The sequence below is a fragment of the Aegilops tauschii genome, chromosome 4, assembly GCF_002575655.3.
Source record: "Aegilops tauschii subsp. strangulata cultivar AL8/78 chromosome 4, Aet v6.0, whole genome shotgun sequence".
In the NCBI taxonomy this organism is placed as follows: Eukaryota; Viridiplantae; Streptophyta; class Magnoliopsida; order Poales; family Poaceae; genus Aegilops; species Aegilops tauschii.
In genome coordinates this window covers 160,705,370-160,729,895 of record NC_053038.3, presented here as the reverse complement: position 1 = coordinate 160,729,895, position 24,526 = coordinate 160,705,370, and positions in this window count along the sequence as shown.

Below are 24,526 nucleotides of genomic sequence, written 5' to 3'. Positions count from 1 at the left end.
TTGGACCGTAAGCTCGCGCTTGTATTAAGGGGGCTAGGTCTGCTTCCGGCCGCGTACGCAACGTGCAGGTGTGCAATGGGCGATGGGCCCAGACCCCTGCGCTCATAGGGTTTAGACCGGCATGCTGACCTCTCTGTGGTGCCTAGGTAGGGCTGCGACGTGTTGATCTTACAAGGCCGGGCATGACCCAGAAAAGTGTGTCCGGCCAAATGGGATCGAGCGTGTTGGGTTATGTGGTGCACCCCTGCAGGGAAGTTTATCTATTCGAATAGCCGTGTCCCTCGGTAAAAGGACGACCCGGAGTTGTACCTTGACCTTATGACAACTAGAACTGGATACTTAATAAAACACACCCTTCCAAGTGCCAGATATAACCCGGTGATCGCTCTCTAACAGGGCGACGAGGAGGGGATCGCCGGGTAGGATTATGCTATACGATGCTACTTGGTGAACTTACCATCTACTCTCTTCTACATGCTGAAAGATGGAGGTGGCCAGAAGCGTAGTCTTCGACAGGATTAGCTATCCCCCTCTTATTCTGGCATTCTGCAGTTCAGCCCATCGATATGGCCCTTTACACATATACCCATGCATATGTAGTGTAGCTCCTTGCTTGCGAGTACTTTGGATGAGTACTCACGGTTGCTTTTCTCCCTCTTTTCCCCTATCTGTACCTGGTTGTCACAACCAGATGCTGGAGTCCAGGAGCTAGAGATCCCGAGGATGATTCTACATGGAGTTCGGCTTCGAGGAATAGTTAGGAGGTCCCAGGCAGGAGGCCTTGCCTTTTCGATCGTTGCTACTTTTGTGCTAGCCTTCTTAAGGCAAACTTGTTTAACTTATGTCTGTACTCAGATATTGTTGCTTCCGCTAACTCGTCTATGATCGAGCACTTGTATTCGAGCCCTCGAGGCCCCTGGCTTGTATTATGATGCTTGTATGACTTATTTATGTTGTAGAGTTGTGTTGTGATATCTTCCCGTGAGTCCCTGATCTTGATCGTACACATTTGCGTGCATGATTAGTGTACGGTCAAATCGGGGGCGTCACAAGTTGGTATCAGAGCCGACTGCCTCTAGGAATCCCCCTTTCCAACTCCTTGGCCGAAGTTGAGTCTAGTCAGTGAAAACTGTTTTACTAACATGGCTGTGTGGCTTACGGGCCCACGTCGCCATTGGGTGGTATTATGATCTTTTACTCCTTGTCTATACTCTGGGACTCTGAACTCTTTCCTATTCGGGTTAAATGATTTTTCTAAAAGGACTAACTGTAGGTTCTCGTAAATACTTTCTCCCAGAGAGCCCTTTATCACAGATGGTCGCCGACTGCACCAGAAGATGTTGAGGATACTCTTCGATCATTCCCGAGACCCTTGTGCCCTCTGCCTTTTCAATTCCCTACTACCGATATATCCATATGGATAACAACATACACTTGTTGTTCATACAATTACTCTGAGTTTCTCTTGTTATTACCAGATACATCGAATTACTCTCCGGCTTTTAAGAATCCCTTGTACCACTGCCTTGTAGTTCCTTGCCGCAGAAATACCCATACGGATAATTACTCGCACCTACCGAGTATCGACTCATCCCTAGTTGATTCATGTATTTCACAATAGTCTTCAAAATACTATTAGATCTTCCGAAAATCCTCAGGAGCCTATTGCTCTTGAAATTCTTGTTTGGTTGCATTATGGTTAATCCCATAAGTCTCGTAATCTTATTGGCATCTCTTGTCATTATCATTTTGAGTCCGTTGATTCAATTTGTTGCGAATGCTCGCAATCCTCAATCAGATCCTAGAATTCATCCTTCCGGCTCAGACGTCATTTTAAACGTGAGCTGGATCTCGACCTATCAAATTGCCATCGATTGTACCCCTAAGCCTACTCAACTTATCCATCCTTGATCAGAGCGTAGCTTCTGACCCCCTGATTTGGAAATCATAATTCTTTTGCATTTGAACTTTGAGTTAGTCAGTTGTTTCTATAATCAGATCTCCTTGCATACTTCTTCCTCTGGTTGAGTACCGATGCTCACATCAGATCCCTTGTGGACCATCGGTTCCTTTGTTGGATTTTATCCGACAGTGTCCTTCATATTGAATAACCTTGTGAGCCTTTCCACGGGTATATAATGCCTTTGGTAAATTGTATCTTCTGCTTTGTCAACCATGCTCTACTTTTGAGCTTGTGTTATTTACTTCTGAAGTTCATGGTATATGTTCTAAGAAGCCCTGATGGCTTGAACCTATGCCTTCCTTAATATGTGTGAACTCAAAAGTTTTCACGAGTCATACTCTTCTGGTATTTTGCCATATAAAATTTCAACACTACAACTTCATCGAACGCGAGAAGTGAATGGAAGGTTATACATTGAAGAAGTGGGAGTCGACCTTGAACCTTTGTGTTCATGCTCATGGACACGATGTAGATCCTATCATGGAAGCTTCTTATAATAATAGCTATTTCCCTGGTATAATATCATCTGGTATCGGTGAATTGATCCTTTGCAATCGTGGTTTCGACCAAGTTTCTCCTTGATTCCGTTTCTCGTGCAAGTTTGAGCACTTGTCTTCTGCAAAGCAATACCCTAGTCCAACCTCTACCTTGATCTATCGTCGAGTATTTCCCCCTGGTATCTCGAGATTATCATGGAACTGCATAACTTCTTATGAGTTCTTCATCAAGTGCTACATTCTCACTGATTCCAATTTTCCACGGGCTCTGAGTTATTAATCACGCAAAGACACCGATAACTGAACCGAGTCCGCACTACGGTTCAACAACTCTTAGTAATCTTCTTTAAGTACGAGTTTGTACCCGATCACGCCATTACTAGCCTGTTTGGCTATATCATTAAATTGATGATTTTAACTGTGCTACCTGTCCTTATTCCCGGAGCACCACTTTCGACGATGAGCTAAGCTTACGTCGATATTCCCCATCATATCGTTTCACCTCGAACAACAAACTTGACCCCGAGTTTGTGTAGTATTCGTGGCTCCAATAATCTTTTGTTGCATCAGTCCTTTTGCTTGATGCAGTCGCTGATCAATTGCTTCTTCGTGGATCCCCTCGACAACAAAAGGTCGTGATCATCATCAACATTTTGACTCCTTCCAGGATATCAATGTAATTCTTGATGATAAGTGCCATCCTCGTTCCTTGCTAATTTGAGTTACCATCGACAACATCCTTACATTCCTTTCATCACAAACTTGATCATGTTATGGAGCTCCTTGCTAACCAGCTTATGTTATGTTCTACCTTGGAGTATTACCATCTTTTAGGTCAAGGATATTGTGAGAATTTCTCCACCTCTTGAGAATTCTTGATATAGTAATACTTCTCGCCATTTCCATTTGTTTTCTGATCCCCGTGTTGTTTCTAACCTGAATACCGACAATTGAACTATGATTCGTGAATTCAAAACTTCTAGCAATCCTATTGTAACGCCCCGGACACACCCGCCGGTGGTCGTTAATCCTGGCGGGATCTAGACTGGCCTCACAGATCAATACTAGTCTTTTCTGCGCACTTTGTCCTCACTCGTGCACACCCGGGAGCAACTTCCCGGTCGGTCACCCATCCTGACACTACTCCAAGCTGAGCACGCTTAACTTTGGAGTTCTTTCCGAATGTGCTCCCGGAAAAGAAGGAATTCCTTATTGATATGAGTAGTCTATCATCCCTAATAAGCCAGGATTTCACATACACCCCCACTCAGAGGAACCGACGTCCTCGTCGGGCCACAGGAACGTTCCCTCTTGGCACATGCGTCTGTGCTTCCAGTCCGGCACGTGTGCCATGCCGTGTGCCACGACGGGTCACAAACGTCATGCACAACATGACCGCACACCTGTCCGCAAACATCCGTGTAACCAAGAGGGTCGGCTCTGATACCAACTTGTAACGCCCCGGACACACCCGCCGGTGGTCGTTACTCCTGGCGGGATCTAGACTGGCCTCACAGATCAATACTAGTCTTTTCTGCGCACTTTGTCCTCACTCGTGCACACCCGGGAGCAACTTCCCGGTCGGTCACCCATCCTGAAACTACTCCAAGCTGAGCACGCTTAACTTTGGAGTTCTTTCCGAATGGGCTCCCGGAAAAGAAGGAATTCCTTATTGATATGAGTAGTCTATCATCCCTAATAAGCCAGGATTTCACACCTATTGCTTTGAAGTTAATGGTCGGCCGTTCATTCTTAGACTATTGATTATTGAATCACCTTTCTGACATTGGTCGTCCAACCCAGCCCATATTTCGGGTGCACCTTTCAACCAATGTTTAACTATGTATGTTTCCCTCGAGCACACATCATTATATCATTTGATTTGACTAATGTTATCTCCTTGTTCACATAAATGTGGAAACTCATCTTTTGGAAGTCTCAATGAATTGTCGCTGAGTTCATTAGCTACCTCCTCATGCTCTCGTTGGTTTAATGTTGAACTCTTGTTTTGGAACTCGCTTCCATAGTTCATTTCCCGATAATCTTGCAATGTCATCTCGTCAATTTGTGTTGCACCTTTTTCTCTCTGCCATTCTGAGTCTGAGATGTCCTGACAACAATCAGATCTGAGTCTCGGTCAGATATGATGGTTGGAACATTTTCCAAGATTTATAACATTGGTCTTCATGTGACCTGGTAAGGTGATGTCATGCCTAGCACACCTGGCCGGAGGACCTATTGTTATAGTTTCCTTTTTAGCGAGGTTATCCATTCTTCCATAAGGAAAATGTAAGACTTATTCTGTAAGTCATTCCTGATGGATCCTTCGCGTATCCAGAGTCTGACCTTTGCTTGCTGACCATGTCAATGCTATCTCGAAGCATGTCTGAGGTACTTCGATCATTAATAAGAGCATTTGAAGCACAATGCTAAATTTTCTTTATCAGTTATCCAAACACCATTGTTTGGGTAATGTCATGAAATTCCTCTCCCCTTGCCTAAATGGTTTCCTACTTTCTATCATGTCGTGGATATCATGCTTTGCTTGTCCTTGGGAAGGATATACCCCTGAAATATGTGTTTATACACATTTTTCCTTTCCTTTGTCCTGTTTAATCTGAGAATCATGTTTTCCTTTCCATTGTTTTGTTTATCCTTTCTTGTGATCTATATAAAATAAGCAGTAATATTTCCCTGCTTATGTAAACACCTCGGTGTGCAACCTTGTCAGCCAGACCCTGTTACTATTGTTGATGACATTCCGGTAACCACTGATGGACGGGAACTTAGCCTATTGGCCCGCCTTGTTCAACAAGCAGGAAAATGGTTCTCTTCGTGCCTCGCCCTTGGTACCGACGTTGTTGCCGATATAACTGACAGACTATCCTCTAACAAGCCTTGCTATCATAACCGTGCAAGATGTCACCGCTCTTTCTACCTTTAACCCCCATGGTGGGCCCATAACCCACAGTTCCACAGGATCGAAACCTAACTCTCCTGTACACCCATGTTTCTAAAGTGAATCCTCATGCTTGGCTTCGTATGTAGATCATAAGCCACCTTTCAAAAGATCATTGATTTTAGTATCAGACACAATACTTATTCCCATTACTCTGAACCCTTTCATGCGCTGTTTCAGGCATCGAATGATTGCCTGCCCGCATGCCCGAAACTTCCCACGATACCTCCTTACTTTGCTCTTGATATTTTCTTAAGTTTCAGTTCGAGAGTTACTTTCCACCACCTTCCCCGAGGTTGGCTAGCAGATAAGCAACCTTGAAGAGGTCAGTTCTTCTGAAGATACCCCTTATCCTTTTCCGTAAGTACGATGGAGATCGTGAAGAAAAGGATGACAACTTTGTCACAATAGCCTGAAGTGGAGAACTAAATACATCATCTCAAAGGATCAACTACTTCGGGAAGAGCAACCGAGACCGAGAAGATCCATTAGAATCTTGTAACCAGCACTTTCCACCCTTTCCCCCACCTCTTATATCTCGGGACGAGATTTCTTGTAGTGGAGGAGATTTGTAACACCCCGGCAGTTAAGCTACAGTAACCACTCACTAATGGTGCCATGTCATCACATTTTTCTTGCTAATGATCACTTTGTTCCAAATCAAACTCAAATTCAAATTCAAAATACGAGTCAAATTATTAGTTCTTTCAAAAGGTAAATTAAAACTGTTCATTGGGTTACAAGTATTCGCTAACTAATTGTCATGATTAAACCAACATTACTTGACTCACCAGTTAATCCCTAGTAATTTCTGAAGTGGTCCCTTATCATCTTAATGAACCATTTAAGTTTTAAACATGATTTAAAAAATTCAAAATAACTCCAAACTTTTTGTGGCAGTGTCCAAAATTGCAATACAAATTATGAGCCAAGTTTCATAATTTTACAAAATCAATTTGGCGGATTAACTTTACATAAAATAGTAGATAAAAGAAAAATAGTAAACAAAAAAAAAGAAGAAAACCTAAACTACTGGGCGCTTAGGCCCATGTGGCTGGGGAGGCTTAGCCCAGCCGCTCTTCTCCCACCTCCTGTTCACAGGAGGGCGTGGAGGCCATCCATGGCGCCTCGGCCAGGTGCCGGCCATCCACGCCTCCCCCTCGACTACAAGACCCCCTTCGCCCCTCCCCCTCGACCCCGTGACCCTGGTCAAACCCTAGCCACTACCCCCCACTTACCCCTCGCTCTCCTCCCTGATCTGGAGACGCACCCGATGTGGTCGCCGCCGTCGCTGCGCCGATCCCGCGGCCACCGGACTCCCCTCGTCGATGCAACAAGTTCAGGAGCTCCGTAGTGTTCGTCTATGCCATCTACAACCATCCGTTCGAGTTCGACGCCTCTACATAGTGCGGATCGACCTTCTTCTTCCCCGGTCGCCGCTGACTTTCATCTCCAAATTCGTCCAACCCTGCGCTCCTGAGCTCCCACCGGGCCTACTTGTGCCTCCACGGTGAGCTCATCTCTCGATTCCCCCGCTTTTCCCCCTCAATCTGACGCCGTAGATGTCGCCCCATGAGGACCAGTCGCCATGGCCGGAGTTTGGCCCGTCCGTGCCCGTGGTCACGCCCGTATGCCCGTGCTACTCCAGCCTAAGCCCTTGACCGCACGTGGACGCCCAACCGCGCCCAAGCACTTGTGCCTCGCCAGCGCGCACGTCCACAGCCGCTCGCGCGAGCCTGCACTTGCCTCTGGCCATTGCCATGCCCGCTGCGTGTGTGCTTCTGTCGCCCACTCCGCCCTCCTGCTGCTCACGCTCCGGCCGCCGCCCGTGCTCACCGCCGCGTGGCCGTGCTCACGCGCGCCCCTGGCCGTGCCCCTGCGCCGCCCGAGCGTGCATCCATCGCGCCTTGGCCGTGCCCGCCCGCGCTGCTGCTGGCTATTGCCGTTGCTGCTTCTGCTTCTTGCTGCAACTGGCACTACTGCTTTCTGCTACCGCTACTTACTGCTGCTGCCTCTGCTTTCCCCTGCTCCTCGCCGCATCCCGCAGCCGTCCGATTGCCCCGACGCACGCCTGCGCTGTCCGCTCGCCCAGCCGTCTGCTTGCTCGGCCACCAGTGTTGCGGCTGGCGCTGGCCGCGAGCGCCCCATGTGTGCGCTCGTGCGTGAGGCACAGCCACACAGTGGCCGGCTAGTGCCATTGCCACCTGGGCCCTGCTAGGATTAGATTAGATGCTAATCTAATTAAAGGCCACTAACCTAGCACCTTACACACTACTAATGGCCCCCACCACTAACTAGGGAAAATAAACAATAAGTTTAATATAATGGCCCAATGACATCTGGGCCCCACTGCCCAGTTTTGACCAGTCAACCCAGTCAATGTTGACTGTTGACCGTGCTGACTCAACACCCCACTGGCCCCACACGTCAGCCTGTGTGTGCATTGATGTGTACACTCTAGTAGGTGCACTTAGCATTTTCATTTAATATAATTTTCGAATTAATTTAATTTTAGAAAATTGATTAAATCTTTTAAAATTAATATAAAACAAACCTTAGCTCGGATGGAAAAACTTTGTACATGAAAGTTGCTCAGAACGATGAGACGAATCCGGATACGCAGCCCGTTCGCCCGCCACACATCCCTAGCATAGCAAACACGCAACTTTCCCCCTCCGGTTCATCTGTCCAAAACGCGAAACGCCGATAATACTTTCCCGAATGTTTCCCCCCTTTGCCGATATCACCTACTACCGCGTTAGGGCACATCTAGCACCGCGTTTGTCATGTTATGCTTTGTGATGCTTTGATTGCTCTGTTATTTATTGTGTTCCCCCTTCGTTACTTCTTTCCGGTAGATCCTGAGACCGATGCCGGTACCCCTGTGATCGACTACATGGACGACGAACCCTTTTTGCCAGAGCAACCAGGCAAGCCCCCCCCCCTTGATCACCAGATATCGCCTATTCCTTATCTATACTGCTTGCATTAGAGTAGTGTAGCATGTTACTGCTTTCGGTTAATCCTATACTGATGCATAGCCTGTCATTGTTGCTACGGTTGTTACCCTTACCTGCTATCCTACTGCTTAGTATAGGTTGCTAGTGTTCCATCAGTGGCCCTACACTCTTGTCCGTCTGCCATGCTATACTACTGGGCCGTGATCACTTCAGGAGGTGATCATGGGTATATACTATATACTTTATATACATGACACATGTGGTGACTAAAGTCGGGTCGGCTCGAGGAGTACCCGCAAGTGATGCTGATGAGGGGGCTGAAAGGACAGGTGGCTCCATCCCGGTAGAGGTGGGCCTGGGTTCCTGACGGCCCCCGACTGTTGCTTTATGGCGGAGCGACAGGGCAGGTTGAGACCACCCAGGAGAGAGGTGGGCCTGGCCCTGGTCGGCGTTCGCGGTTACTTCAAATAACACGCTTAACGAGTTCTGGGTATTTGATCTGAGTCTGGCCATTTGGTCTATACGCACTAACCATCTACGCGGGAGTAGTTATGGGCATCCCGGCGTCGTGGTATCAGCCGAAGCCTTTGTGACGTCAGCGACTGAGTGGCGCACGCCGCATTGGACCGTAAGCTCGCGCTTGTATTAAGGGGGCTAGGTCTGCTTCCGGCCGCGTACGCAACGTGCAGGTGTGCAATGGGCGATTGGCCCAGACCCCTGCGCTCATAGGGTTTAGACCGGCATGCTGACCTCTCTGTTGTGCCTAGGTAGGGCTGCGACGTGTTGATCTTACAAGGCCGGGCATGACCCAGAAAAGTGTGTCCGGCCAAATGGGATCGAGCGTGTTGGGTTATGTGGTGCACCCCTGCAGGGAAGTTTATCTATTCGAATAGCCGTGTCCCTCGGTAAAAGGACGACCCGGAGTTGTACCTTGACCTTATGACAACTAGAACTGGATACTTAATAAAACACACCCTTCCAAGTGCCAGATATAACCCGGTGATCGCTCTCTAACAGGGCGACGAGGAGGGGATCGCCGGGTAGGATTATGCTATACGATGCTACTTGGTGAACTTACCATCTACTCTCTTCTACATGCTGAAAGATGGAGGTGGCCAGAAGCGTAGTCTTCGACAGGATTAGCTATCCCCCTCTTATTCTGGCATTCTGCAGTTCAGCCCATCGATATGGCCCTTTACACATATACCCATGCATATGTAGTGTAGCTCCTTGCTTGCGAGTACTTTGGATGAGTACTCACGGTTGTTTTTCTCCCTCTTTTCCCCTATCTGTACCTGGTTGTCGCAACCAGATGCTGGAGTCCAGGAGCTAGAGATCCCGAGGATGATTCTACATGGAGTTCGGCTTCGAGGAGTAGTTAGGAGGTCCCAGGCAGGAGGCCTTGCCTTTTCGATCGTTGCTACTTTTGTGCTAGCCTTCTTAAGGCAAACTTGTTTAACTTATGTCTGTACTCAGATATTGTTGCTTCCGCTAACTCGTCTATGATCGAGCACTTGTATTCGAGCCCTCGAGGCCCCTGGCTTGTATTATGATGCTTGTATGACTTATTTATGTTGTAGAGTTGTGTTGTGATATCTTCCCGTGAGTCCCTGATCTTGATCGTACACATTTGCGTGCATGATTAGTGTACGGTCAAATCGGGGACGTCACAGCTAGGAAAGGTGGGTTAGAGGCTTGGCATGGCAATATGGGAGGCATGATATAGCAATTCGTAGGTAGTGCGGCATAGCAATAGAGCGAACAACTAGCAAGCAAAGATAGAAGTGATTTCGAGGGTATGGTCATCTTGCCTGAAATCCCGCAAGGAAGAAGAACGAGTCCATGAAGAAGACAAACGGACGTACTCGAACGAATCCTCACAACTCCGGAACGAAACTGAAGCTAACGTGAGAAGCAACCCGGAAAGGAACAAACAACATGGTAAACAACCAACACATGACCATGGCATGATGCACAATCAAGTATGATGCATGTCCGATTTAATGATTCATGGCATGGCAAAGTGCAACAAACAATACTACAAATTAAGTGGAGCTCAATATGCAACTAGTTGCAGATTGACGAAACACCACATTCGAGTTATTTAGTTTGCTCTCGTTTATGTACCCAACAAAGTTAAATGTTGATTAACATGGAAAGAGGTGAAGCATAAATAAACTAACTATTTATGCAAGTTTAAGTGAGGCCGGAACAACAAATAACAATTCCGAAAAATCCTCATACGCATATTTCGAATTTGCTACTGTTCTGCACTAAACACAATTTTAGAGTTATTAAACAGCAAAGTAAAGTGCATCATGTTAATCTATGCATTTTCTACCCAATTTACATATAAAGTTTATTAAATTCGGAGTTACGGCCAATTAGTTATGAAATAAATCATTTTAACATGGCATTTACGCAAATTTATTCAAACAACATTTTTAACATGGATGATTGCTGCATATTATGAAAGTACTTGAAAAACTAAGCATTTAACGTATATGAAGTTTTTTGAAAACTGGCGTTCTCTGGATTATTAGACAAATTCACAGGCTTGGAAAAAAACATAGGCAGGCTGAATCTGGAACAGGGGCCGAACAGGGCAGGCGCTGGGGGCGGCTCACCATGGGCCACTGGGCCGGATCTCGAGAGGAAGCGACCCACGGGGGGCGCTAGAGGCAGACGATGTGGCCCATCCGGGCGGCCACGCACAGGCGAACGAGCGGGCGAGCGAGCTCCTCTGCTCGTCAGGAAGCAGAGAAGCGGCGGCTCAAGCAGGTGAAGGAGGTGAGCGGCAGCGCGATGCAGGGGGCGCGGCGCGGCGACGAGGACCTGCCGGATTTGGCGAGACGGTAGGGGCGCGGGGACGGCGGAGCTTGGCGCGGATCCAAGGCGGCGATGTCTACATGCAGAGGGCGTCGCGGCGGGTCAGAGAAGCTCAGAGAAAGGCAAGCGGGAGGGGAGGAAAGGAGTAGGGGCTCGTCGACGGGACCTGCTGGCGAGGTCCGCCGTGGCGAGGCAGCGGAGCCGGGCGGAACCAGAGACGGAGGGAGTCGGCGGTGGAGAAGCTGCAGGTAGCGTCGCTGTCTCCTGTTCGAGCAAATAGAGAGGGAGAGATGTGAGGTGAGGGAGAAAGGTAGGGAAGGGAGAGGAAGGAGGTGGGGTGCGGGAGCGGCCCGGTTCGCGGATCGCTGGTGGAGGAGCGCTCGGGCGCTGCTGCTGCTCCAGGCGGCAGCCATGGTTCCCTGCGAGGAACGACGGGACGGGGAGGCATGGTCAGGGAGGAGCAGCGTGAGGAGGGAAGGAAGAGCAGGGAGGAAGGGCACGGTCCTGCGTGCTCGGGGTGGGGGCGCCCTGGACAGAGAGGAGGGAGCTTGAGCTCCTGGTTGCTGCTGGAGGACGACGGGGTCCTGGTCGGTGGCTTCGATTGTCGGCGGGAGAAGTGACTCGGGGTCGTGGACGTGCTCCTGGCTCGGCTCGAGGCAGGGAAGGATGATTATCTGTGGGTGGATTTGGATCGGGAGGATCCCGAGGTGGAAGAGGACTGGCGGCGGCGGCTGGGAGGATGGGACAATGCTCCTAATTTTTAGGGTAGGGGTTGGTCTATATATAGGAACAATAGGATTAGGTTTGGACCCTCCGATTAAAATCGGACGGTCTCGGATAAATAGGTTAGGGGACCAAATTAAGAAAATGGAGATGTTATTATAGATGTTAGGGGATGATCCGGACCCATCGGTGATGACTGAGCGGGTCGGGTTCGGGACAGCTTCAGACACGCACTCAACGGGGTTCGTGCACTGTACAGAGAGACTCCGGTTTAGGAAAGAGGGCAAACGAATAACAAGGTTGGTCTCGGAACGGTCAACGAAAGCAAGGGGGACACGGCAACTTCGAGCGGATGCAAGTTTTAAAAACAATGACGGCAACGAGTGCCGATGCAATGCGGATGATACCATGATGAAATGCAACCAACAAATAAAACACACGGCGATCACAAAGAACATGGAAGGCGTCTGGAGCATCGGTCTTGGGGCGTTACAACACTCCACCACTACAAGAGGATCTCGTCCCGAGATCTAGGATGGCACCGGAGAGAAGCAGAAAAGAAAGAGAAGAGGTAAATCTAAGTTGCTTCTTGTACAAACGAGTGAAACCAAAGAACCTTGAGAGGTTAAACAATTTTGAGAAAGGAATACAACGGAGATGAACGAGATTACAAACACTCCGTTAGAAAAGGGGAACAAGGAACATTATGAGAACCTTGTGGGTTGAAAGACATGAAACAAGGGCTTAACAAACCAAAAGAATATGAAACCACGCCGGTATAGCGAGATAGCCAAGGAACAAGAATGACATAATTTTGATAGCACTCCGGTTGAAAAACAGAAGGAAAACTTGATAAGATGAAAAGAAATATAAGAGATGACACAACACTCCGGTTAAATGGATAAGCAAGGAAAGAAGATGATCTTGACAAAACAAGAAGATGGGTCGAAGAGAGCAATATCACAATGCCTCCGGTAGAAATGAAAGAATGCAATGAAAAGAACGGAGAAGAAAACAACATGTTCTACCTTAAGTGAATTTGAGAGAGCATCCTTAAAAGAAGGATAGAACGGAGTTGTTGAAAAATCAACAAAGAAAGGATATGATATTCGTGGGCTTATGGAGACATCTCAAAACTTGAGGTGAAATTCTGCCATTAACGAAAACAATTGCTTGCTTGAGATCAACGAAGAAATGAAAACTTCTCTCGCCGAGAGGATAGGAGAAAACTTGGATCATTGATAGACACCAAGAATAGCAACATTCCCAATGGAAGGCTTTAGGTGAAATATAACCCAAGGTAACTCCAACAAAGAGATTGACTGGTCGAAAAGATCTCTTGAACGAAGAGAAAAATGATGGATTTAAATATCTCATTCTTAACAACTTGTGAATCATGAAACAGGAAAGGAAATTGTCAAAATGACATAACACCACCTCAAAAGATATTGTAGAAAGAATGCACTTTGGAATGCAAGATGAAGAATACTTGAACTCCTCAAAACAAAACATGTGTTGAGCACCATGTTTATTTTGAAGTATGGTTTGACGGATCATGACTTCGAGAGAAATCTTGAAGAACAATTGAAGAATGAAAAAAAAATCCTTGATGAACCACCATGTGAACCTTCCATGAAGAACTCCGGTAAAACAAGGATGATAGAAAGAGAGAGAAGTTGAAAACACAAGGTGAAGCCTTGCAATGATTTAGATGGAGCTTCGTGACGAGATAAAGCGGAAAAACTTGGAACTCCGGAAGAAGGAATTAATCACTTGGATGAAACAAGAACAAGAATTATGTTATGCGTATCCTTCACCAATATAAATTGAAGACAAGCAACTGATTTGGCATACTACTTATTCTCGTAGAAAGGATTAAGAGAGATATGGCGTAAACTTGAGAAGGTCTTCAATGAACCACCGGTAGGATTGAAACACGAACAAATTAAATATGGGAATATAGGACGAGGAATCTTGAACAAACCGCCGTAAGAATTGAAAATGAAAGTGGCAAAAGCACAATACACCGGGAAAAAAATGGAAAACGAATGAAGATACTTGATGGGATTTAGATACATGTGAACGAATAGATCACGAGCTGATTAGAGAATACTTGAATGATGCACCGGTAAGATTTGGAGAATGAGATCTGAAAGCTGAGAATGAATAATTCTGAGGTGATGCTTCCGAAGAATCAAACTGAAAAGACTCCTAAAATGCTCCGGATGGGTGAAAAGAATTCTCGCAATCGAAAACAATTATGAGAGGATGGCATGAAGCTAGAACCATGAATCTTCAAGAGAATAGACCAAGATTCAAGAGCAATTCTTCTTCGGTCTTCACATATTGAGAATGATGATGAGAACCACCCTAACAATTGTTGAGATACTCCGGGATGAAAAATATAAAGGTTGAACCAACGATGAAAAGAATTTGAAAACGAACTTGGAGGATACATTTGACTGATGAGAAATCATTCTTATGTCAAACTTTGAAAGAATTTGGGAATCGCTCCTGATAAATTAGAAGAGTCAGGTAAGATCCTGGAAAAGACCTTTGGGTTAGGGCCCACTCAAAAGAACCACCATGGAACAATTGCTTGAAAAGAGAGATTGCACTGGTTGAATTAAATGGCTTGAATGAGATAGCATCCTCGAAATAGCTTGAACGGATTAAGAATGGAAACGCGAATCTGCTGAGATATCTTCCGTACTCCGGAACACATGAATAGAGAGAAGAGCACGATTATGAGATGCTTAGATAAGAACTTCCAACATGGAAATCATGTGAAACAAGAGGAAGAGATATGATCAACAATGAAGCTTGACTTTTAGACCACCGGAGAAAAAAAAGAGAGTGAAGAATGATGAAGTTGAAACTTTCTTAGCATCTTCCTGAGAATCACCGGATAAGAACATTGAAAGAAAAGAATGAATAGACTGCACATCAATAAGATGGATACTTGATTAGAAATCTGAGTCCTTGAAGAAAAAGGGTGGGAGGGTGGGAGAAACAAAGGCAACTTGGGACGGATGAAACGAACACCATTGAGAAAAAGCTTATAATTGATCTTAGGAATGTTGAAATGATTTGATCCAGTTGAAGAGATGCACGCCGGTTGGAAAATAGAATTGACATGACATTCTCGATTATCATGATGGATTAGTATTCACATAGAAATATGAGGACACCGCTTAGAATAAGGTATGGAATCAACACTTGGCATTAAAGCAACTCGAATACCACAAAACAAAACAAAAACAAAGGATTTGGCTTGCAGAATAAGACGGAAACAAACATATGATAGAGATTTCGCCCAAAGTGTTCCTGATGAGGCCCCACGGGCACGACGTACAGCGGACGTCACGAATGACAAACAAAACGTCCACGAATCGGCATAGCCAAGGATTCTTTAAGACGCCTCGCGACCACTGTAAATCGACCGTGAAAAGCGAACCACTAGACGTTGGACCCCAATCTCAAATCATACATCCGTCGAAAAGATATCCTAGGAGCTACTTGAATTCCCACCTATAAAACTCCCGAAACTTTCTGGTTATGCAATCTGGAGTTGGGGATACAGGGGACGCAATATATCTCACCCAAGCTAACAATACCTAGATCCAGCTGTATCCATCCGCCAACACATAACCAGGAAACCTTCGGAAAACGTTTACCTCAACCTTCGAAAAGCATCCGTTATACGAGTTATGGCAATACTCCCGAACTCCCGCCCCAGTACTGGGTGGCGTCGAGGTAATCTCACCAACAACTGCATAAAAGAGATTTTCGATGTCAGCGAAGAAACTCAGGTATTCCAGAACTGCAACGATAAAATTGTGATGACAACACCTCGGAGCTCAACTCCCCGGGACAATGCCACAACACCTAAATGTCAGGAGGCACCAAGAACAATGTTCTCGTCACAAAACCATCGGAACGATTCCAAGATACTCGCGTGATCCTAAAAATTATTTTAGTGAAATTTGAGGAGAGGAGAGTCAAAATTTCTACGTCAGGGGGCCTCACCAGAGCGACGAAGGGACTGAGGAGTAAAAGAATCCTACTCTCCGATATATATAATCCTAAGACTCAAAACGTTATTTTTTTAGACTCAACAATGCCAGCGATTCGATCAAGCAGGGGGCTCCTAAGTCAGGGATGGCTCTGATACCAACTTGTAACGCCCACGATGCGGCTATATCTCCCACGTGTCGAGGCACGACTTGGAGGCATAACCGCATGGTGGTTTTGTCGCAAGAAGGGTCATCTTCACACAATCCCATGTAATGAACAAGAATGGGATAAAGAGTTGGCTTACAATCGCCACCTCACACAATACATAAATTAAACATACATCATTCAGAGTACAATCAAGGTCCGAGTACGGAACCGAAATAAAAGAAGACAACCCCAAATGCTAGATCCCCGATCGTCCTAACTGGGCTCCACTACTGATCAACTGGAAAAGAAACAACACAATGGACACGATCTTCATCGAGCTCCCACTTGAGCTCGGTTGCGTCATCTGCACTGGGACCATCGGCACCTGCAACTGTTTTGGTAGAATCTGTGAGTCACGAGGACTCAGCAATCTCACACCCGCGAGATAAAGACTATTTAAGCTTATGGGTAGGAAAGGGGTAGTGAGGTGGAGCTGCAACAAGCACTAAGCATATATGGTGGCTAACATACACCCGCGAGAAGAGAAGCAACGCAATGGTCGTGAATCTAGAAGTGATCAAGAATTGATCCTGAAACTACTTACGCACAACCATAACACAAGAACCGTGTTCACTTCCCAGACTCTGCCGAGAAGAGACCATCACGGTTACACACACGGTTGATGTATTTTAATTAAGTCAAGGGTCAAGTTCTCTACAACCGTACATTAACAAATTCCCATCTGCCACATAACCATGGGCACGGCTTTCGAAAGATAATACCCTGCAGGGGTGTCCCAACTTAGCCCATCACAAGCTCTCACGGTCAACGAAGGATATTCCTTCTCCCAGGAAGACCCGATCAGGCTCGGAATCCCGGTTACAAGACATTTCGACAATGGTAAAACAAGACCAGCAAGACTACGCGACTGTGCCGACAAATCCCGATAGGAGCTGCACATATCTCGTTCTCAGGGCACACCGGATGAGCGAAGCGTACAGGTACCAACGTAACCCAAGTTGCCAAGGGACGGTCCCGCACGGTGCTCTAGTTCGGACCAACACTTAGAGAAGCATTGGCCCGGGGGGGCTAAAATAAAGATGACCCTCGGGTTAATTACTCCCAAGGGAAAGGTAATAGGTTGTTAGGCAAATGGTAAAACCAATGTTGGGCCTTGCTGGAGGAGTTTTATTCAAGGTGAACTGTCAAGGGGGTCCCACAAATCACCCAACCGCATAAGGGATGCAAAATCAAGGAACATAACACCGATATGACGGAAACTAGGGCGGCAAGAGTGGAACAAAACACCAGGCATAAGGCCGAGCCTTCCACCCTTTACCAAGTATATAGATGCATTAATTAAATAAGAGATATTGTGATATCCCAACATATCCATGTTCCAACATGGAGCAAACTTCATCTTCACCTGCAACTAGCAACACTATAAGAGGGGCTGAGCAAAAGCGATAACATAGCCAAACAACGGTTTGCTAGGAAAGGTGGGTTAGAGGCTTGGCATGGCAATATGGGAGGCATGATATAGCAAGTGGTAGGTAGCGCGGCATAGCAATAGAGCGAACAACTAGCAAGCAAAGATAGAAGTGATTTCGAGGGTATGGTCATCTTGCCTGAGATCCCGCAAGGAAGAAGAGCGAGTCCATGAAGAAGACAAACGGACGTAGTCGAATGAATCCTCACAACTCCGGAACGAAACCAAAGCTAACGAGAGAAGCAACCTGGAAAGAAACAAACAACATGGTAAACAACCATCACATGACCATGGCATGATGCACAATCAAGTATGATGCATGTCCGGTTTAATGATTCATGGCATGGCAAAGTGCAACAAACAATACTACAAATTAAGTGGAGCTCAATATGCAACGAGTTGCATATTGACGAAACACCACATTCGAGTTATTTAGTTTGCTCTCATTTATGTACCCAACAAAGTTAAATGTTGATTAACATGGCAAGAGGTGAAGCATAAATAAACTAACTATTTAGGCAAGTTTAAGTGAGGCCGGAACAACAAATAACAATTCCGGAAAATCCTCATATGCATATTTCGAATTTGCTACTGTTCTGCACTAAACACAATTTTAGAGTTATTAAACAGCAAAGTAAAGTGCATCATGTTAATCTATGCATTTTTCTACCCCATTTACATATAAAGTTAATTAAATTCGGAGTTACGGTCAATTAGTTATGAAATAAATCATTCTAACATGGCATTTACGCAAATTTAATCAAACAACATTTTTAACATTTTAACATGGATGATTGCTGCATATTATGAAAGTACTTGAAAAACTAAGCATTTAACATATATGAAGTTTTTACATATGATGCATGATTATTCAGTTATTAAATGCATGAACAACAAGGGGTTTTCTGAAAACTGGCATTCTTTGGATTATTAGACAAATTCACAGGGCTCGGAAAAAAACATAGGCAAGCTGAATCTGGAACAGGGGCCGAACAGGGCAGGCGCTGGGGGCGGCTCACCATGGGCCACTTGGCCGGATCTCGAGAGGAAGCGACCCACGGGGGGCGCTAGAGGCAGACGATGTGGCCCATCTGGGCGGCAACGCACAGGCGAACAAGCTCCTCTGCTCGTCAGGAAGCAGAGCAGCGGCGGCTCAAGCAGGTGAAGCAGGGAGCGGCAGCGCGATGCAGGGGGCGCGGCGCGGCGACGAGGACCTGCCGGATTTGGCGAGATGGTAGGGGCGCGGGGACTGCGGAGCTTGGCGCGGATCCAAGGCGGCGATGTCTACATGCAGAGGGCGTCGCGGCGGGTCAGAGAAGCTCAGAGAAAGGCAAGCGGGAGGGGAGGAAAGGAGTAGGGGCTCATCGATGGGACCTGCTGGCGAGGTCCGCCGTGGCGAGGCAGCGGAGCCGGGCGGAACCAGAGACGGAGGGAGTCGGCAGTGGAGAAGCTCCAGGTAGCGTCGCTGTCTCCTGTTCGAGCAAATAGAGAGGGAGAGATGTGAGGTGAGGGAGAAAGACAGGGAAGGGAGAGGAAGGAGGTGGGGTGCGGGAGCGGCCCGGTTCGCGGATCACTGGTGGAGGAGCGCTCGGGCGCTGCTGCTGCTCCAGGCGGCAGCCATGGTTCCCTGCGAGGAACGACGGGACGGGGAGGCATGGTCAGGGAGGAGCAGCATGAGGAGGGAAGGAAGAGCAGGGAGGAAGGGCGCGGTCCTGCGTGCTCGGGGTGGGGGCGCCCTGGACAGAGAGGAGGGAGCTTGAGCTGCTGGTTGCTGCTGGAGGACGACGGGGTCCTGGTCGGTGGCTTCGATTGTCGGCGGGAGAAGTGACTCGGGGTCGTGGATGTGCTCCTGGCTCGGCTCGAGGCAGGGAAGGATGATTATCTGTGGGTGGATTTGGATCGGGAGGATCCCGAGGTGGAAGAGGACTGGCGGCGGCGGCTGGGAGGATGGGACAATGCTCCTAATTTTTAGGGTAGGGGCTGGTCTATATATAGGAACAATAGGATTAGGTTTGGACCCTCCGATTAAAATCGGACGGTCTCGGATAAATAGGTTAGGGGACCAAATTAAGAAAACGGAGATGTTATTATAGATGTTAGGGGATGATTCGGACCCATCGGTGATGACTGAGCGGGTCTGGTTTGGGACAGCTTCGGACACGCACACAAGGGGGTTCGTGCACTGTACAGAGAGACTCCGGTTTAGGAAAGAGGGCAAACGAATAACAAGGTTGGTCTCGGAACGGTCAACGAAAGCAAGGGGGGACACGGCAACTACGAGCGGATGCAAGTTTTAAAAACAATGACGGGAACGAGTGCCGATGCAATGCGGATGATCCCGTGATGAATGCAACGAACAAATAAAACACACGACGATCACGAAGAACATGGAAGGCGTCTGGAGCATCAGTCTTGCGGCGTTACACTGTCCAAGGAGCAGTGCCCCTCTGTTGATCTACCAGGCAGGCAAAACCACCTTGTTCATTCCGATACAATCCCACTCTCTCGCTCCCACTCTCTTTTATTGCATTAGTACAACAACGATTCAACTGCTACTTTATGCTGCGGTAGATGAACACATTCCTCTGCATGACCTGTCATTTCCACAGTAAATAGTTGAAACCCACTAGCATGTGTAGGAATTGATTGAGCCATGTTGTGTTCCTACCATGCCATGCCTGCTATTGCTTAGAGTTGTGTCAGGTCTGATTCATTGGGAATGGATTGGAGTGTTATGCTATGTTCTGATGCTGAGAGTTAAGCGTGTGAACACGATTTGGTAAAGGTCATGTAGGAGTACATGGTGGGTTGTCTCATTGGGAACGTCCTTAAGAACCGAGTTCTGTGTAAGTTGTCCAATGACTAGCTACTACCACACATTGGGCTCCGGGCGCTCCAAGCTCTCTCGACTTATTAACCAACTTGATCTCTGTCCAGGAGTCGCAACTAGTTTCTGGTGTTTGTAGGTAGTGCTATTTTTCTACCGAGTGGCACCCGGCAGGGTGGACTTCGGACGGACTAGGCACCATGGCCCGGTGTACCGAGTGGTACCCGGATGGTGGGCTCGGGAACCCTGCACACATAGTTTGGGGCCGTGAGTGAAACCCCGGCCGGATCTCCTTGCGGATGGAACCCGAATAGGCGATAAACCTGGACTAGAGTCTTGTGTGGTTAGTCAGGTCGTGGCCGACACCCTCGCCAGGCTTCCGCTTGAAGGTTGCCGAGATACATGACGTGTACATGGTGATAAGTGGTGAGAGAGTGTGTGAAGAAGTACACCCCTGCAGGGTTATCATGATCTATTCGAATAGCCGTGTCCTCGGTTATGGACTTCTTGGATGCTTACGTGGTACATAGACAACTTAAAGTGGATACTCTAAAATGCTCAAGACAAGTGTGAGTGCTATGCATGGCCTTCTCGTAGAGAGACGGGGATGAATCCATAGTAGTGTATTGATGTGGTGATTAGTGGACTCTAGTGCGCTGCCTCACCTCAAAGATGTTTCTCGTAGTCGTAGAACACATTACCTTCTTGATACAAATGCATGTATGATAGGATCTGATGTAAGTCTTGCTGAGTAACTTTGTACTCACGTTGCTTAATTTATGTTTTTGCAGATGAGACTTCTGTCTCAGTAGTAGTTCTGCATGGACTTCGACTACTTGCTTGTTACCTCAGCTACGATCTTGTACCCTTGGGAGGGTCTTGTAGATAGTCAGGCTTCTCGGCTGTGACTTAGAATTGGGGTCCTGACATAGAGTGTATCATATCACGGGGTTTGGATGCACGGCGAAGTTTGCACCAACTCTCGAGGTGAGAAAGGGCAATGCACAGTACCGAAGAGGCTAGCAATGATGGAAGGGTGAGAGTGTGTATAATCCATGGACTCAACATTAGTCATAAATAACTCACATACTTATTGCAAAAATCTGCAAGTCATCAAAACCAAGCACTACGTGCATGCTCCTTGGGGGATAGGTTGGTAGGAAAAGACCATCGCTCGTCCCCGACCGCCACTCATAAGGAAGGCAATCAAAGAACACCTGATGCTTCAAATTTTTCACACAACGGTTACCATACGTGCATGCTACGGGACTTGCAAACCTCAACACAAGTATTTCTCAATTTCACAATTACTCAACGAGCACGACTCTAATATCACCATCTTTATATCTAAAAACAATTATCAATTATCAAACTTCTCATAGTATTTAATGCACTCTATATGAAAGTTTTTATTATACCCATCTTGAATGCCCATCATATAAGGACTAATTTTATAACCAAAGCAAATTACCATGCTGTTCTAAAAGACTCTCAAAATAATATAAGTGAAGCATGAGAGATCAATAATTTCTATAAAATAAAACCACCACCGTGCTCTAAAAAGATATAAGTGAAGCACTAGAGCAAACGACAAACTACTCCGAAAAATATAAGTGAAGATCAATGAGTAGTTGAATAATTATGTAACTATGTGAAGAATCTCTAACATTTAAGAATTTCAGATCTTGCTATTTTATTCATGCAGCAAGAAAAATAAAATAAAATGACGCTCCAAGCAAAAAACATATCATGCGGTGAATAAAAATATAGCTCCAAGTAAAGTTACCGATGAACGAAGAAGAAAGAGGGGATGCCATCCGGGGCATCCCCAAGCTTAGGCTCTTGCCACTCCTTATTCCATAGTCCATCAAATCTTTACCAAAAACTTGAAAACTTCACAACAAAAACTTAACAGAAAACTCGTAAGCTCCGTTAGTATAAGAAAATAAATCACCACTTTTGGTACTGTTGTGAACTCATTATAAATTCATATTGGTGTAATGTCTACTGTATTACAACTTCTCTATGGTTCATACCCTCTGATACTACTCATAGATTCATCAAAATAAGCAAACAACACAATGAAAACAGAATCTGTAAAAAAACAGGACAGTCTGTACTAATCTGTATCATTCGAATACTTCTGTAACTCCAAAAATTCTGAAATAAACTGGTGGGCGTGAGGAATTTGTCTATTAATCATCTGAAAAAAGAATCAACCTAAAAGCACTCTCCAGTAAAAAATGGCAGCTAATCTCGTGAGCGCAAAAGTTTCTGTTCTTTACAGCAAGATCTCATAGACTTCACCCAAGTCTTCCCAAAGGTTCTACATGGCACAAACACTAATTAAAGCATAAAACCACATATAAACACAGGATAGATGAATTATTTATTACTAAACAGGAGCAAAATGCAAAGGACAAAATAAAATTGGGTTGCCTCCCAAAAAGCGCTAACGTTTAACGCCCCTAGCTAGGCATGATGATTTCAATGATGCTCACATAAAAGATAAGAATTGAAACATAAAGAGAGCATCATGAAGAATATTACTAGCACATTTAAGTCTAACCCACTTCCTATGCATAGGGATTTTGTGAGCAAACAATTTATGGGAACAATAATCAACTAGCATAGGAAGGCAAAACAAGCATAACTTCAAGATTTTCAACACATAGAGAGGAAACTTGATATTATTGCAATTCCTACAAGCATATATTCCTCCCTCATAATAATTTTCAGTAGCATCATGAATGAATTCAACAATATAACTATCACATAAATCATTATTCTCATGATGCATAAGCATAGAAATTTTATTACTCTCAACATAAGCAAAATTCTTCTCATTCGGAGTAGTGGGAGTATCATCAGAAACTCGAATACTATATATTGTTTCCACATTAAAAGAGTAATGTTCAGAAAAAGGGTAATCATAATCATGACAAGTTTTGTAAATATAATCATCACTACTTTTTATAACATAAGTATCATCACAATAATCATCATAAGTAGCAACTTTGTTCTCATCATAATTAAAACCTCTTCCAAGATAGTGTAATCATTACTAAATAAAGTCATGAAATCTCCAAATCCAGTTTTATAATTGTCACAATAAGATTCAACACCCTCCAAAATAGTGGGATCATTACTTCATAAAGTTGACACTCTTCCAAACCCACTTTCATTAATATAATCATCATAAGTAGGAGGCATGCTATCATCATAATAAATTTGCATATCAAAACTTGGGGGACTAAAAATATCATCTTCATTAAACATAGCATCCCCAAGCTTGGTACAAACATTAATTGCAGCAAATAAATTCTCAAACATGTCATTCTCATCAAACATAGCATCCCCAATCTTGGGCCTTTTCATATCATAAGCATAATCACTCTCATCATTAATAGTATGGATAGCACCAATAGTATAGCAATTATCATCATCACAATGAGTAATAGGAACAACATCATTTGGGAGGGATACCTTTTTACCTTTGCTTCTCCGTCTTTTCTTTTTCTTCTTCACATTAAGTATGGGTTTAATGCTCTTTTTGGAGCTCCTTATTAATGAGATTGTTTGAATAGAAGGCTCATCCTCGTTACCTGATTCATCATAAGAAAGAATAGGAGGATATTGGGAAATCTCTTCCCTTTCATTAGTGTTCTCTTCATCTTCTATTTGTTTTCTTGTCTTTATGTAATTGGTAATATACGGATTTTCAATGCAATTCACCGCACAATACATATAAATTTCCTCTAGATCAAAATCAAGAACTTTATCAAGGACAAATTCTGGCATATCCTTAGTTATACGTTTCATTTCTTCATAACCCACAAGCAAACTAAGTTCAGTATGATGCGCAAGGGAAACCAAGTCATCACAATTTTTGGACACGATATGATCATGAAACAATTTGCACTGGGTATTTAAATGACCACGTTCATTGCAAAGTTCACAAGGATGACTAAGAAAAATTTAAATTTTCAGCACAAACATCTAGCCTTTCTTGCAACCATTTGGTTTCTAAATACTTATGCCTCTTGCAAAATCTATCTTTCCTATTTGGTGTGTACTTGCAAACTCTATGCACTCCACAAAAATTGACATGCTTA